The following is a 17,842-nucleotide window of genomic DNA, read 5'->3' as shown; positions in this document are numbered from 1 at the left end:
AAATGATAAATGAAACCATTTGGTATAATGTTGGTCTGGGCTACAATGGACAAAGGAATCAAAATGCAAGATTTACCAAGGCAAGATAGACTGAAATAGTAATATCCTTTGAAATACCATCAGGACTAACTCCCAGATCAGTAAAACACAGTGAATTCCGAATAATTGGAACACAATGTGACCAATATATTCTGGCCCAGTTAAATAGCTGCCCCAATTAGTCAAAGTTTCATGGAAATAGTTAAAAACATATAAAAATGACAAACTGAGTAACAAATTATGTATTCAAATGAAATAAAGTACAAATTAGAATACTACCGATACTACTACAGTACTATAAAACTGTGAATTAGTTCCTAATACTTATCAACAGAGAAATTCATTCCAGTCTCATTCTTATGACTGTAAATGAACAAAATTAGCGCAGGCACCAAGTGCAGATAATGTGGTGCCTCCATACAAATTTCATCGTCCAAATCTTCATTATCATTGTAACATTCAAGATGATTGCCATAACTTTCAAGCTCCCCATAGTATTGAATTGAATTTACTTCATTTCTTATATCCTTCACGTACATGAGGAGTGAAAATCCTCATATTACATCTCCGTCTAAATGTGCAATTTATAGTAATTTGTAGTAAATAGTATGTACAACAGGATAGGTCAATATAGCATAGAAATACAATTGTATCAGCATGAATTAATCAGTCTGATGGCCTGGTGGAAGAAGCTGTCCCAGAGCCTGTGGTCCTGGCTTTTATGCTGCAATACCGTTTCCCAGATGGTAGCAGCTGGAACAGTTTGTGGTCGGGGTGATTCGGGTCCCCAATGATCCTTCGGGCCCTTTTTACGCACCTGTCTTTGTAAGTGTCCTGAATAGTGGGAAGTTCACATCTAGAGATGGGCTGGGCTGTCCGCACCACTCTCTGCAGAGTCCTGCGATTGAGGGAGGTACAGTTCCCATACCAGGCAGTGATGCAGCCTGTCAGGATGCTCTCAATTCTGCCCCTGTAGAAAGGGTTTGGGGACTCATGCCAAACTTCTTCAACCATCTGAGGTGAAAGAGGCTCTGTTGTGTTTATTTCACCACACAAACCACGTGAGATCCTCTGTGATGTGTATGCCGAGGAACTTAAAGCTGTTCACCCTCTCAACCTCAGATCCATTGATGTCAATAAGGGTTAGCCTGTCTCCATTCCTCCTATAGTCCACAGCCAACTTAATGAGGCACTGAAATAATTTCATCTGCACTCCCAACTGTTTCTGGCATCTCCAGGCCAGAATGCTTGAAACTGCAGTGAGCAAAACAGCTCTGAATTGTCTTACTGCTTATTTCTTGCAAACTATCAGTGACAGAAATCAGTGCTTTTTGAACACAAATACACACAACTGATGCTATTTAAAAACTGCTCAAAACACAATGTTGTGATCAACAGCCACACAAGGGCACACTGAGATGAGTTAGAAACTGCTCTGCAACAGCCTCCTGCCCCAATTAGGCGGCATAGTGTCCCAAATAAATGAAGGGAATCCTGGCTATTTTCTCTATTAGCATTTTTGTTAAGAGTTGTCGCAAAAAAGTGGCTGCCCCGATAACTAGAATTCACTGTATTCTGATCCCACTCAGACAGAAGCGAGAACTGATTGAGCTCTAAGAACTACTGTGACAAATAAATGGAGAAAGTAAGAAAACAAGAATTAGTGACAACACCAAAAAGAAAATTGATCACTCAACATGGGAAAAGTCCCAAAGGCTTTTCGTCAGAAATTCAGACAAAATGTTGGCAAAAGTAACACTGAATTTGAATAGAAGTTCAGTTTATGGGGTAGATTTGAAGAAGATCTTTAAAGTACAGAGGGAGGGGAAGTCCGGTGATATTTGGTGAAGGGCTCTAATGGCATAAAGCACATCTGCCATTAGTGAGACAAAGGAATGGAGAGTGGGCAATAGAGGGAGTGTTGTGATCTTGGAAGATTGCAGGGCTAGAAGAGGTTTACAGATATATAGTGGGCCATGACTAAGATTTGAACACAAGAATAAGACAATATTCAAATGCAAAATGCTGGTGCGTTTTGGTACCAGAGGAGTGATGAAAGGGGCTTCAGTTTCCGCATTCTTGCTCATCAATACTATAACAAAATGCTTCATTTATCATTTCTTTCTTGGGAACATAGGTAATCTTCTGGAAGACTGTACACTCCGGGTTCAAACCTGTGTTCTACTTCGAGGATGAAGTCACCTCACAGAAACAAGCATCACCTTAAAGGAATGATGATATTATTCAAATTGTGGAGTCCTCTCTCTACAGATCTGTGCAAGTAATGGTCACAGCCCAATGAAACTAACAGCACCACAAAGGAATACATATTATTTGTCCAGGCAGCAGATAATTAACTTCCTTATCATACTTTATACTTTATTGTCACCAAACAATTGATACTAGAACGTACAATCATCACAGCGATATTTGATTCTGCGCTTCCCGCTACCTGGATTACAAATCGATAGTAAATATTAAAAATTTAAATTATAAATCATAAATAGAAAATAGAAAAATGGAAAGTAAGGTAGTGCAAAAAAACCGAGAGGCAGATCCGGATATTTGGAGGGTACGGTCCAGATCCGGGTCAGGATCCATTCAGCAGTCTTATCACAGTTGGAAAGAAGCTGCTCCCAAATCTGGCCATATGAGTCTTCAAGCTCCTGGGAGAGTGAGTGTCACTCCACAAATTGTCAGAATCCCAAATAGGCCTAATAGTCACAACAGTAAATAAATCATTTGTCTCTACCACAGGGTCGTCAGAACCAGAATCAGGTTTAAGATGTCTTGATATTTGTTGTTTTTGTGGATCAGTACAAGGCACTGCATAATAATAGAAAAAATGCCGTGAATTACAAATATATATATAGTTAAATTAAATAACTAGTGCAATAATAACATCTTTTAAAAATAAAATTTAAAAAGTAGTGAGGTAGTGTTCATGAGTTCAATGTCCATTTAGAAATTGTTGTCAGAGGGGAAGAAGCTGTTCCTGAATCGCTGAGTGTGTATCTTCAGGCTTCTGTACCTCCTTCCTGATGGTAGCAATGAGAAGAGGGCACGTCCTAGGTGATGGGGGTCCTTAATGATGGATGCTGCCTTTTTGAGGAATTGCTTTTTGAAGATGTCCTAGATACTACGGAGGCTAGTGCCCATGATGGAGCTGACTAAGTTCACAACTCTCTGCAGCTTATTTCGATCCTGTGCAGTAGGTGCTCCCCCACCCTCTGTACCAAACAGTAAGGCAGCCAGTTAAAATGCTCTCCATGGTACATCTGTAGAAATTTGCGAGTGTCTTTGGCTCCTCAAATGCTCAAACAGCAAGTAGTCCCTGGTCAGGAGCATCCCAAGAGCCTCATGGTAGTAAAAGTTGGCTTTCATAACTATGCAACTTCTAATTTTGTTAGATCAGAAGAGGAGTAACAGTGGCACCATATTAAGTTATAAACCCGGTCAGCATTCTGCTAAGAAAGACACCTGAATAATAGTTGAATTTAAGATAATCATTATACTGGGAATTAAACTAAACTGTATCACATTCTACCCTCGGAAGTATGGTTGAATAGCAGAATCTAATTCTGCACTGTCAGCAAGGTAATTTATTGAAGGTGGATGAATAGTTTCAATGTTCCTTAATGTAGGATTACAAGACTGGTGAAGGATGCAGTAAGGATTGCTAAGTCCGGAGAGGTTTTGTGTAAGTACTCTGGCTGGGAAATGAGACCACTGGAATCACTGAGCAATTAACTTGCCTCACAAATGTTACTGCAACGTGTTGAAGTAGCCTCCTTCTCTGCTACATTCCTATTTTATTTCCCACACACTCTCCTTTTGCTGAACAATAGTACACTATTCCTCCTTCAAATACAGCTTTCTCCATAATATGAGGCTGCAAACAATATAACACAGTGGTATGATGTCGTAGTCTCTCTAAATGTTAAAATAAAGACAGGAAATTTTGAAATACTCAGCCAGTCAGCCAGTCATAGTGTAAAGAAAAGCAATTAATTTTTCAGGTCGACGGCCTTGCACCAGAATTCAGAAGACGCATACTGCAGCCGCATTTGTAGTTTCCAGCTGTCTGTTGAAACAGTAACTCTGTTCCCCAGCTGCCTATTGACCTTCAAAATATTTCAAACACTTTGCTTTGCTTTTCCATTTCCAGCATCTGTAATATTATTTTCCTTTCAATTTTAATGAGCAGATAAGTGTGTAATGGCACAGCTTGAGTGGTTTAAGAGGGTATTTAACAGCCAACCTCACGGGGTGAGTCTGCAGACACAACACCCATAAAACTATCTGATATAGGAACAGAAATAGACCATTTGGCCCATCAAGTCTTCTCCACCATTCAGTCATGGATGTTTTGTTTCACTTTTGTCAACTTCAATCTCACCATAACCCTTAATCCCCTTCCCAATCAAGAACCTATCAGTCTCTGCTTTAAATACAGCCAACTATTTGACTACTACAGCCTTCTATGGCAACAACTTGCACAGATTCACAATCTGCTGACTGAGAAAATTCCTTCTTATTGCAGTTCTAAAGGAACATTCCTTTATTCTGAGGCTCTGCCCTTAGATCCTAGACTTCACTACTAATGGTAACATCTCATCAGATACACTCTATGGAAGCCTTTCGATATTTGACAGCTTTCAATGACGTCCCCTTTCATCCTTCTAAACTCCACTGAGTACAAGCCCACCACCAGGTTTATTATCACGGACCTACGTCATGAAATCTGTTGTTTTGCAGCAGTAGACATAAAAATAGCTATAAGTTAAAAATAATTTAAATAGTGCAAAAGGCAAGTAAGAAATCGTCAATATATTAAGACTTTAATTCCTGGAATCATTCATGTGAATGAGATGCTCCCTAGGTTATGGCAATGTTATGTTCCTGTACACAGTTCCAAATCCAAACAGATCCACAAGGCAGAAGATACTGCAGACCAGAGCAGTGCGTACCACCAGGTCCAAGCACCTTGTTCCTGTGTACCGGCTGTACAGGTCAGGCACTTGTAAGGTGGGCAGGCCCTGCGTAGGTCAAACTGTGTAAAACTGGTAGATACCTTCCCCTGAAAGACTAATGAAAACTGGCTAGGTTTTTATAATCTATTTTCATAGTCATCGCTGTAATGACTAGTTGCGTTTCACTGCCCCCCCCCCGCCACCACCATCACCACCCCAAAGTTCCACATTATTAACTGAATTCATATTTGACGGCAGTATTGCTGACATTTTACAAAGATCATTGCTACAGTGAGAAATTCCCACCTGCTTCAAAGGGGCAACAGTCACACCAGTGCCCAAGAAGAGTTGCCTCAACGACTCGCCCAGTCACACTCACATCTATCCTGATGAAGTGCTTTGAGAGGTTGGTGATGGCTAGAATCAATTCCTGTTTCATCAAGGACCTAAACCCTTAGCAAAGGGCCTATGGCCACAATACATCAACAGCAGATGTCACATTCTACTTTAAGATGGCGCTGCTGACGGCAAGCGCCAACTTATTGGTGGCTTTCAAAGCAAGAAATACAACTAAATATTTGATAAATAACACTTCCTTGTGAAAAAATATGGTATATGATCACCGCAAGCAATAAAGAGGTGAGAGAACAGAAGGCTGGGCTGAGGGTCGAACCGTGCGGGTGCGAGACCTCTGATGTGGAGCGAGGTCGAGGCATGTTTGAGATGGAGCCAAGGCCAGAGCATGCGGAGGAGTGAACAGTCAGAGCATAGGAGAGGCAGTTTTGGGGCCTGTCCACCTGAAAAGAGAAGGAGGTTTGGTCAATCTAAACGCCAGGCTGATTTGGAAAGGTCGCTGCGGGCGGAAACATGGTGGCAGGGTCCAGGCTCAAAGAGTACTGATGCGACAGGGTTTCGGTGTGAGGAATGACCTGGAATTGGAGCATTTAAACACTGGGCCAGATGGACTGAAAAGGAAGGGTGTCAGGCCCATTCTGCTCTTTGCTGCACGGAGGCTGAGGCTACGGCCTTGCTCCAGGTTCCACGATGTTTGACTCCGCCACATGATGAACTGAGGCAGAGATTATGGGCCTGCTCTAGCGGCTCCAAGCTTCGTGTCTGAGGTGAGGACTCACTTTTGTTCTAAATGCTGCTTGCTTACTTTTATTGTTTGCATGATATGTTTTCTTTCTCTCTGCATATTGGGTGTTTGTTGGTCTTTTTTTTAAATGGGTTCTTTTAGGTTTCCTGATTCGTGGCTACCTGTAAGGAGATGATACATTCCAAGTATCCGTAATTTGATAATAAACATACTTTGAACTTTGCAATTCATTGGCTCTTCACTTGGCCTTGGACCACCTGGACAACACTAATACCTATATTATGATGCTGCTTATGGACTACAACTCTGTATCTGACACCATCGTTCCTACAGTTCTGATCAAAAAGCCCCAAAACATGGGCTTTGTACCTCCCTCTGCAACTGGATCCTCAACTTCCTCATCAGAAGATTACAGTCTGCGTGGATCAGAAATAACATCCACACCTTGCTGACAATCAACGCTGGCACACCTCAATGATATGTGCTCTACCCTCTCTACACCCATGACTGTGTGGCTAAGTACAGCTCAAATGCCATTTGTAAATTTGCTGATGGCACGACAATTGTTGACAGAATTTCAGATGGTGACGAGAGGGTGTACAGGAATGAGATATATCAGTCAGTTGAGTGATGTTGCAGCAACAATCTTCCACTCAGCGTAAGAAAGACCAAAGAACTGATTGTGAAGTTTAGAAAGGGTAAGACGGGGGAACACACAGAAGTCCTCATAGAGGGATCAGAAGTGGAAAGGGAGCAGTTTCAAGCTCCTGGGTGTCAACATCTCTGAGGATCTATCCTACGGCCAACATATCGATGCAGTTACAAAGAAGCCACAACAACAGCTACATCTCATTAGGAGTTTGAGGAGACTTGGTTTGTCACCAGGGACACTCGCAAATTTCTGCAGATCAGGAGAACATGCTTGCTGGCTGCATCACCATCCGACATAGGTTGGGGGAGGAGCGGAGTGCTGCTACTGTACAGGACATGCCCTGTTCTCATTGCCACCATCAGGAGGGAGGTATACAAGCTTGAAGGAACACACTGAATGATGCAGGAACTATTTATATATATACACACACACACAATCATTCACAGTTTTTATTATCATGTATTGCATATTGTACTGCAGTGCAAAAACAACAAATTTCATGACATATGTCAGTGATATTAAACCTGATTCTGATTCTGAATTCAAGCTTCCAGGTTAGTAGTCCAATAACTTAAACTCAGGTAAAGAGAGAACACTGCCATCTGCTGGTTGCCCTCCATCTTGACTTGGAAATACACAGTCCTCTTTCATTGGTGGATCTAAATCCTGGTACTCCATCCCCACTGGCATTTTGGGAATACCTTTACCTAAAGGCTGCGGCAGTTAAAGGTGGCAGTTCAGCACCACCTTCTCGAGAAAAACAATGGAAGGACAATAAACACTGGCCTTGCTGCCAGTACCTAAACCCTCAAAATAAATTTTAACAGTCATTGTAGAGGCAAGTGATGTATATCAAGGTTTCAGGTTAAGACCCTGCATCAAGATGGAGAGGGAAGCGGAAAGATGGCCAGTATAGAGCAGTGGGAAGCTGGCAACGTTTTCTCTTCCTTCTCAGTCCTAATGCAGGGTCTTCATTCAAAATGTCAAAGTTCAAAGTAAATGTACCATCAAAGCATGGGTATATCACCATATACTATCTTGAGATTCACTTACTTGCAAGCATTCACAATAGAACAAAGAAATACAATAAAATCAATGAAAACAACACAAAAAGACTGACAAACACCACTGTGCAAATAATTTTTTAAGATGTTATATTGATAGACAATAAATAAATAATACTGAGGACAGGAGTTGTAGAGTCCTTGAACATTAGTCCATAGGTCGTGGAATCTTTTCAGAGCTGAGGTGAATAGAGCTATCCACACTGGTTCAGGAGCCCATTAGTTGAAGGGTAATAACTGTTTCTGAACCTAGTCATATGGGACCAACAGAAGGAGGCATGGATACCTCCTTCCTGATGGTAACAGTGAGAAGACAGCATGCCTGGATGGTGGAGATTTTTGATGATGGACATTGCTTTCTTGTGGCAGCACTCCGTTGTAGATGTACTCAATGGTGGGGATGGCTTTGTCTATTATGTACTGGGCTACGTCCACTATTATTTGGAGGCTTGTCCATTTTTGAGCATTGGTATTTGAATACCAAGCCATGATGCAACCAGTCAGGGTTTTTCATTCTTTGGCATTGGTGTATCCATACCAGGCCATGATGCGCCTACAGAAGTTTGTCAAAGTTTTAGATGATATGCCGAATCTAAGCATTCATCTAAGTAGCAGCACTGTCATGTCTCCTTTGTGATGGTACCTACATGCTGGTAATCATTAGCCTTTTCTCTCTGCAGATGCTGGCTGACAGGCTGTGTTCTTCTAACATTCTGTTTCTTGCCTGAGAATTGCTTGGAATTTAGCACAAACTTTCATGATTCTGTTTTTGTGATCAGTCGTAACGTGGATCTTAAAGAGAGTATTATCCATGAATCCCAAATAAGATAGTAAACAAATAGTGCAAAAAAAACACATTTTCTCTGCTGGAGATAGCAGAGATTATTAGGAAAGGTTTATTAAACTCTGTACTAGCAACCTGGTTAATGTAACTATCTACTATAGACTAGGAAATATAATGGAATAGAATGAAAGAATGGCAATAAAAGGCTACAAGATATTGTTCATGCCTACTGTCCTAGAAGACTCTAGATATCCTCAACAATCTGGCTCAAGAAGTGAAACCAAGTTCATGAAGGTGACCGGAGGCCCATATATCCCACGTAATGGATTCTAAAAGCAGTCCCTCTCATGTGCCACCTCTCCAGAGGCCCAGTAGAACGTAAGCAAACAATGCTTGAAATATTCAGCAGGTCAGAGCACATCTACAGGAATATAAACAGTCAACATTTCAAGTTGGAGACCTTTTGTCACACAATCGCCAATTGTTAGACCAATTAACAGGTGCTCTGAGTTCTGTTTGTCACAGTGACTGCTCTTCCTTCCTCCAAGGTAAACTGGCAATACTGGCAGCTGCAATTACAGATAAGCTTTATTGAGGGCAATTAAATGAAGCAGATCTGAAAGGAAGTGATCTAAAAGTTGGAAATACTCCAAACAATCCAATTCCATGATGCAGAGCACATAATTAGTCACAAATCACCCCCTGCAACCAGATTTTGAAATACCAATGCAAAACACACACAAGTACTGCACTACATAAAGGAATTGAGTCTAAGCTATAGAATTGTAAGTTTTATTTGCAGGTCCAATAACGGAGAAATCTTGACACTTGGTTAAAATGATAACAGAGTCCTGAATGCATTAAAGACCTCCAATTACACTTATTTATTGCCTTGCTGTTCATGGCGTTCATCTCTCCGCCTTGTGGCGCATCGGGCAGCAACCTTGCTGTTTCTTTAGCATTTGTCTGCTTTTCTTTTGTGAGGCCGAGTTGCTCACTTGACGCTCAACCCAGTACTGATGGAAAGTGTGCAAGAAGCCAGCCTGACTCGAAGTCGGGACCATTCGCCTCAAAGTCCAGGTGAATGCCACTACATCACCATCTGGCATATTCATTGCTGTAGCTTATGCAAAACTGTCTGAGTTTTAGGAGGCAGTGGATCAAGGGTGAGGATATCACCACTTGAACAGCTAGAAACTTTGTTCCCAACAGGAATTAGATTACTTTCAGCTCTAACACTTTGTCTATACAGTATATTATTCCTTTCTAGTATACTATATTGATAAGTAGATACTAAATGGTGTTCAGTAACTTTAACTAAACTAAAAGTGTTATAGTAAAAATGTCTAACTGATAGGTAGTTAAGATTACATAAACTACCTAATAGCATTGAATTAATTATGTCAGCAGGAATATTGTGTTGTAAAACTGCCTGCCAAATAGAGGTTAGATAAGAGTTCTTATGCTGGATGATTAATGATTGAACAATATTTCAATGGAAATATTATTCAGTATGAATGGGCAAGGCATTTTAAATTTCCCTGAGGTTTTTTTTTCCTCAGTTGTTTCCTTGTTTGGTTGGTATTACTTATCTCAGCAATGTACTGTTTTCCACCATTAGGTGACTGGTGGAAATGAAGTGGAAAAATCAATTTCCCATTTATTTAATTACACTGGTGAACATGACATCAACCATTAAAATGCTGTTATTAACAATTATGAACTTAGTAAAAGAACTATCAAAAAGTACTTTTCCTCATGCCAGAGGCATCAAAAAAAGCAATTTTAATTTTATAAATTCCTATTCAAAGATCATTTTCACAGAAATTGCACATCAGGATCAGATACTGATGATATATAATGTATCCTGACTATCTGAGGTCTGTTTGTGAGGAAGTCCAACACCCAGTTGCATCCAATGGCATACTATTTATGTTAGAGTGTGACTCCTGTGTTATTTATTGGCAAGTGCTGGGTCATCGACAGACACAGAAACAGTGTTTGTGCAAGCTAAACCAGCTATGCCACAGGGGCCTATGGCACACAGAAAAATTCATTAGGCAGTCAAAAAGGCCTTGTGAAAGGGAAATTGTGCTGATCCAATTTATTGGATTTCTTTAAAGTAACACCTGCTGTGAATATAGAAAGACATGGAATTATGTTACTTAAATTTCCAGAAGGTATTTCATAAGGTGCTGCATTAAAGGTCATTGCAAAGTAAAAATAAAGCCCCTGATGTTGGAGTTAATATTCTGGCATTGCTTGCTAACAAGAAACAGATAGTGGGCATAAATGAGTCATTTCTGGTTGGCAAGCAGTGTATCACAGCGATCAGCACTGATGTCTCAGTTCTTTTTCCCAATTTATATAAATGACTTGGATGAAGGTGCAGTATATTTGGTTGATAGAATATAGTGTGGCATAGTAGCGTAGTAGTTAGCACAACGCTTTACAATAAAGGCAACGGGAGTTCAATTCCCATAAGGAGTTTGTACATTCTCCCTGTGGGTTTCCTCCAGGTGCTCCAGTTTCCTCCCACAGTCCAAAGACGTACCGGGGGTAAGTTAATTGGTCAATGTAAGTTACCCCGTGATTAGGATATAATTAAATCCAGGGATTGCTGGGTGAAAGGGCCTATTCTGCATAATTATGTAAATAAATAAATGAATCAAATATAGATAGGAGAGTAAGTTGTGCTCTAGACATCAGTAGGCCACAAAGTGTTGATGATTCTGACTTCTGACAGTGTAATAGAAGACAATTTGAAATTGTCTATTCTTGCAGGATTTATTTTAAAAAGCGGTAAGAGATTGCATTGCTCAGGAATGCAAGGGATCAGTGCCCCAATGCATAATTTGCAGAGAGTTAATATGCAGGTATAGAAAGCAATTAGGAGAGGGGACTTCCGGTAGCGCTCATGGAGTGAAGTCGCGTTCTTGACTCGCTCCATTACCTCTGAGTTTTTTTTTCTATGATCAGCTATACTTTAATTAACCATTAAGGTATCAACTCTTACAATACTTTGAATTAAATTGAACTCTCTGATAACTGGATGAAACTTAGATCTGCTATGTCTAAGAACGGGAAAAACAGTAAGGATGGTAAACCTCCGGTTAAACCGAAAGGCATGGATTTTCCTCCGACTGAATCACCGGTGACTTTGAAAGCTATATCGGAGTTAATTCAGAGAGAAATTTCAACCTCTGTTAGGGAGATGATTCGTACGGAAATTGCAGGCTCTGTTAAGGACCTGATTCATACAGAAATCTCAATTAATCTCCAGAAAATTGCCGATTCAATCGATAAGATGCAAACATCTATTGCGGAACATCAGTCGGCTATATCTGATCTTCAAAAATCCACGCAACAAAGTGAGCTTAAGATGGGGAAAATCGAAGAAATAATTAATGTAATGAAGAAGAAACTTGACTTTCTGACTTTTAAAAACTCTGACGTGGAATCTAGAATGCGACGGCAGAATTTACGAATGATTGGGGTGCGTGAAGCTGTTGAATCTAACAACCCCATGAAGTTTTTTTCTCAACTTTTAAAAGATGCATTCCCTACTGTATTTCCTGAACAAACGCTGCTACTGGATCGTGTTCACAGAATCCCATCATACTCGTCTAGGTCAGATAGACCTAGGCATGTTATTTTACGTTTTCATTACTTTCAAGACAAGGAGAGACTGTTTCGATTCGCTCGATCTAAAGGTTTCATTGATTTTTCGGATCTTAAGTTCCGATTCGTGGAAGATTTCAGTAAACCAATCTGGGACCAACGGGTTCGCTACAGATCTGTGATGTCGGAATTCTATAAGATGGATTTAAGACCAGCGCTGCTGTACCCTGCACGTCTAAGGATTCGCATGTCAGATGGAGCCCTTTTTTTTTTGATTCTCCATCGGATGCCCAGAGTTATCTGGATCAATTTTCATCTTCAACATCTTAATTGCTATTTTTTTTTAATTATCTCCGTTGATCGGAGGCTGTGAATTGGTTGGTTTTAACTTTTTCGTGCCCTATTTGGGCAGAAAAGTTTATTTTTGATTTCTTAATATGGTTGCTAAACTTTCTTTTTAACTGCGTCATTTCTTTCTTTTCCCAGGGGATTCTGGGTGGTTACTTCCTGTTTGTCATCTTACGTATTTCCTGTGTGGCCTTAAATTTTGTAGTTTTTTTAAAATTTTATTTTGTTTTGCTTTTTATAACTAGTTTATGTTAATAATCTTATTTTTTCCTGTTGTTGTTTTGTTTATTCATGGGTTTGGGGTTTATTGTGGTTTTTTTTTAATATATATTTTCTGGCTTTTGTTCTGTTGTGTGTGTATTTTAATTGAGTTACCTTTTTTTTACTTTTTTACTGTTTTACAATTAGCTGATCTTTTTCATATTTATACCTTTTTTTTAGGGAGCGTATACCGGAAGTCATGGGGGTAGTTTTAGCGCTTGTTTCTTTCCGGCGGGTCTGCTTTAGATTTTGCCTTGGGGTCTTGGGGGGGGGGGGGGGCGGGAGGGGCTTCACGTTTTAGTTTTTTTCTCTTTGGGCTATATACATTATTGAAGTACTGGTTGCGTCCTTTTTCCCGGTATCTTTTGTATGTTCTGTTTCCTCTCCGGGTTCGTGGGTCGAGCCTATCGTCAATCCCCCTCGATGTGGGTTGACTTTAGGATTTATGGAGTCTATTATTAATTTTGTCTCCTGGAATACTAACGGTCTTAATCATCCTATTAAAAGGAAAAAAGTTTTTAAAGTGTTCCGGAGACTTAAAGCACAAATTTTATTTTTACAAGAGACCCATGTACGGAGGGGGGACAGACTACGTTTTTTTAAATTCTGGAAGGGACAACAATTTCATTCGAACTCCAATGCTAAGATTCGAGGCGTCTCTATTTTTATAGATTCCTCAGTTACTTTTATACAACAGGATATTATTTCTGATCCGAATGGTAGATTTTTATTGGTTAGTGGTTTACTATTTAATAAAAAAGTAGTTTTGGTTAATGTTTATGCTCCTAATATGGATTGTCCGGAATTTTATAAATCATTGTTTAATCAGTTTCCGAATTTGAACGAGTTTTCATTGATCTGGGGCGGAGATCTTAATACCTGTTTGTCTCCAGCTTTGGACCGTTCGGCTCCTTTACGGACCTTACCTAATAAATCTGCAACTTTGATTAACTTTTTCCTTTCTGATTCTGGGTCGACGGACATTTGGCGTTTTCTGCATCCTCAGGAAAAAGATTTTTCCTTCTTTTCACATGTTCATCATTCCTATTCAAGAATTGATTATTTTTTTATTGATTCTCGTCTTATTCCTTCAGTGATTAAATGTGATTATGATTCTATAACCATTTCGGATCATGCTCCACTTAAGCTTTCTATTAAAATTATGGCCAATATACAAAATAATAGACAATGGCGTTTTAATTCGCTGTTGCTTCAGGACTCGGACTTTGTTAACTTTATGAATGAACAGATTGAGCTTTTTTTTACAATTAATCATACAGAGGATATTTCGGTTAACACTCTTTGGGACACTTTTAAAGCCTATATTCGTGGTCAGATTATTTCGTATTCTGCTGCTTTGAGGAAGAAACAGAAGCAGGAGGAGATGGCAATTGTGGACAAGATTAAAGAAATTGATAAGAAATATGTTATGGCTCCTTCTGTGGAGTTATACAAACAAAGAACTGAACTTCAAATGGAACACAGTTTATTACTCTCGTCCTCGATTGTAAACCAATTAAAGAAAACAAGAAGTGAATTTTATGTTCACAGTGACAAAATTGGCAAGCTGCTGGCTAATCAATTGAAATCTAATTATGTTAAATCTCAAATCAATCAGATTTATAACCAAAATGATCGATTGATACTGGATCATGTGGGGATTAATCAAACCTTTTGTGATTTTTATTCTTCTTTATATCAATCAGAGTCTCCTCGAGATTCTAAATATATGAATGATTTTTTAGATAAGTTAGACTTCCCTAAGATTTCACAGGATATGTCTTCCATATTAGATACTTCCATTACTATGGATGAGATTAAGAATGTTATTTTTTCTATGAATCTAGGGAAAGCTCCTGGCCCGGATGGGTTTACCGTTGAATTTTATAAATGTTTTGCTTCTTTATTGATCCCTTGGCTCTGTAGGGTCTTTGAGGCTTCTCTGAAACTTGGTAAACTTCCTGAATCTTTTAATAGAGCGTCAATTTCTTTAATACTAAAGAAGGATAAAGACCCTGCTCAATGTGCATCTTATAGACCAATATCTTTATTAAATGTTGATTCTAAAGTTTTTTCTAAGTTATTAGCAAATAGACTAGAAAAAGTACTTCCTTCTATTATTTCGGAAGACCAAACGGGTTTTATTAAAGGTCGTTACTCTTTTTATAATATTCGTACATTGTTAAATATTGTTTATACTCCCTCACAAAATGTTCCTGAGTATGTTATTTCTTTAGACGCCGAGAAAGCTTTTGATAGAGTAGAATGGCCCTATTTATTGAAGGTGCTTGAAATATTTAATTTTAGCTTGAAATTTATATCCTGGATTAAACTGTTATATCATTCCCCTGTAGCCTCGGTCCGTACTAACTCTTTAAACTCACCTTTTTTTCCTCTCTTTCGAGGTACTCGACAAGGCTGTCCTCTTAGTCCCCTATTATTTGATATTGCATTAGAACCTCTTGCAATTGCCATTCGAGAATCTTCAAATATTACTGGGATAACTCGGGGATTAAAGTCCCATAAATTATCACTCTATGCTGATGATTTACTGTTATATATTTCTAATCCTGAGAAATCCATTCCTGCTGTTTTGGAGTTATTAGCACAATTTGGTTTTTTCTCAGGTTATAAATTAAATCTTAGTAAGAGTGAACTCTTTCCGATTAATAAACATCTTCCCTTATATTATAAATTTCCATTTAAATTGATTGATAATTATTTTTCTTATCTTGGGATTAAAATTACTTGTAAATATAAAGATTTATTTAAGATTAACTTTTTACCATTAATAGACCATATTACTCAACTTTCATCTAAATGGTTTCCCTTATATTTAACTTTGATTGGTCATATTAATGCAGTTAAGATGTTTTTTTTGCCAAAATTTTTATATGTGTTTCAGGCATTACCAATTTTTGTTCCAAAATCTTTCTTTGATAAAGTTGACTCTAAAATTTCTTCATTTATTTGGCAGAATAAGAATCCAAGACTGGGTAAAATACATTTACAGAAAGCTAAGAGAGATGGAGGTTTAGCATTACCTAACTTTAGATTCTATTATTGGGCTATTAATATTCGACATATGAAATTTTGGTTACTTGATCAGGATATACTATCTATTCCTAAATGGGTAGCATTGGAACTACAATCTGTTCAGGGTTATACACTTGGCTCTATTTTAGGTTCCTCTCTCCCTTTTGATTCGAAACGCCTTAAGCAGGTCTCTAACCCGATAGTTAAATATGCTTTGCGCATTTGGTTTCAATTCAGAAAATTTTTTGATCTTAATCAATTCGGGTTAGCGATTCCTATTTTAGGTAACATATTTTTTCCTCCCTCTTTTACGGATTGCGCTTTTCAAACTTGGAAGACTAAGGGTATTTTACGGTTTTTGGATTTATTTTTAGATGGTTCCCTTATGTCTTTTGAACAATTATCTAATAAATATAATTTATCAAGAATACATTTTTTTAGATATTTACAAGTTAGAAATTTCCTTTCTTTCTTTTTAAATCTTTTTATTGAATAAGTATACAAAAAGGTAAACCATATAAACATTAATACAATGTTAAAATATAATAAAATTCCAGAAGGTATCAATACCAAAAAAAATACTACAAACAATGTAATTTAAACATAAAAAACCAAGATAACATAATAGTATACTAAATTTTATATATATACCAATGGAAAAAAAAGAAAAAAAAACCCACAGTGCAACTAACTAAAAGCAAAGCAAAGCAATGGGCTAACTTAAAACCAAACAGAGTTAAACTTAAAATCACGTCCTCAATCCTGACCTCCATTAAAAACAGTGAAAAAAAAACAAGAAGGGTATATATTATATTAAATGAAAATATCAAATAAAAGGTCCCCAAATCTGTTCAAATTTAAATGAAGAATCATAAAGGTTACTTCTAATTTTCTCCAGATTCAAACATAAAATCGTCTGAGAGAACCAAAAAAAGGTAGTTGGAGCATTAAGCTCTTTCCAATGTTGTAAAATACATCTTTTCGCCATTAAAGTAAGAAATGCGATCATTCTACGGGCTGAAGGGGAAAGATTACTAGAAATTTTGGGTAGTCCAAAGATAGCAGTAATAGGGTGAGGAGAGATATCTATATTTAATACCTTAGAAATAATATTAAAGATATCTCTCCAAAAAGTTTCCAAAGTAGGACAAGACCAAAACATATGAGTTAAAGAGGCTATCTGCCCCGAACATCTATCACAAAAAGGATTAATATGCGAGTAAAAATGCGCTAACTTATCTTTGGACATATGTGCTCTATGAACCACTTTAAATTGAATTAGGGAATGTTTAGCACAAATAGAGGAAGTATTAACTAATTGTAAAATCTGCCCCCAATCATCCACAAAAATGGTAAGCCCCAATTCCTGTTCCCAATCTACCCTAATCTTATCAAATGGAGCTTTCCTAAGTTTCATAATAATATTATAAATCATAGCCGATGCACCTTTCTGACATGGATTGAGGTTAATTATCGAATCTAAAATATATGTAGGAGGAAGCATTGGAAAGGAAGAAAGTATAGTACTTAGGAAATTTCTAACTTGTAAATATCTAAAAAAAATGTATTCTTGATAAATTATATTTATTAGATAATTGTTCAAAAGACATAAGGGAACCATCTAAAAATAAATCCAAAAACCGTAAAATACCCTTAGTCTTCCAGGTTTGAAAAGCGCGATCCGTAAAAGAGGGAGGAAAAAATATGTTACCTAAAATAGGAATCGCTAACGCGAATTGATTAAGATCAAAAAATTTTCTGAATTGAAACCAAATGCGCAAAGCATATTTAACTATCGGATTAAAGACCTGCTTAAGGCGTTTCGAATCAAAAGGGAGAGAGGAACCTAAAATAGAGCCAAGTGTATAACCCTGAACAGATTGTAGTTCCAATGCTACCCATTTAGGAATAGATAGTATATCCTGATCAAGTAACCAAAATTTCATATGTCGAATATTAATAGCC

The 17,842-nt window shown here is 38.1% G+C and overlaps 1 protein-coding gene across 1 annotated transcript in view; it reads right to left on the bottom strand.

Moving 5' to 3' along the window:
* arhgef28a (Rho guanine nucleotide exchange factor (GEF) 28a) overlaps window positions 1-17,842 on the bottom strand; it is a 410,055-nt gene that overhangs the window by 255,386 nt on the left and 136,827 nt on the right. The window lies entirely within an intron of this gene.

This window comes from Mobula hypostoma, chromosome 5 (assembly GCF_963921235.1).
Source record: "Mobula hypostoma chromosome 5, sMobHyp1.1, whole genome shotgun sequence".
Classification (NCBI taxonomy): Eukaryota; Metazoa; Chordata; class Chondrichthyes; order Myliobatiformes; family Myliobatidae; genus Mobula; species Mobula hypostoma.
This window is presented reverse-complemented; position numbering and strand designations above follow the sequence as displayed.